A 416-nucleotide genomic window follows, 5' to 3' on the forward strand; every position below is an offset into this window, starting at 1 on the left:
CTTTCTTTTTGCAATAACAAAAGCAAACAGAATCAATTCGGGGAACTCCCTTTTTAAATTTTACGTTACGATAGTCAGAGGGAGACAAATATATGAGACGAAAAGGTTACATGCGGACAGGTGATGCCAGACTTAAAACGCTAAAATTATAAAATCCGAAAAAACTAAAAGGGCAAGGGCCATTAAATATTTTATATTTTGATATACATACATGCCTTTTACTTAATAATAACAAAAATAATGCTTGAAAAAATTTTGTCCTACTTGACGATATCTGGCCAGTGGTCGATTTTTCGACCACCGAAGAGTATGTAGTTTTAAAAGTTAAAAAACTTGTAATATTGAGATGAGTTTCTTTTGATTGTTAAAATCTTATCTCTTGTCTTCGTATACAACTAAAAATAAAAATATTTTTT

This window comes from Bactrocera latifrons, unplaced genomic scaffold (genome assembly GCF_001853355.1).
Source record: "Bactrocera latifrons isolate USDA-ARS-PBARC rearing strain unplaced genomic scaffold, ASM185335v1 scaffold_408, whole genome shotgun sequence".
NCBI classification, from domain to species: domain Eukaryota; kingdom Metazoa; phylum Arthropoda; class Insecta; order Diptera; family Tephritidae; genus Bactrocera; species Bactrocera latifrons.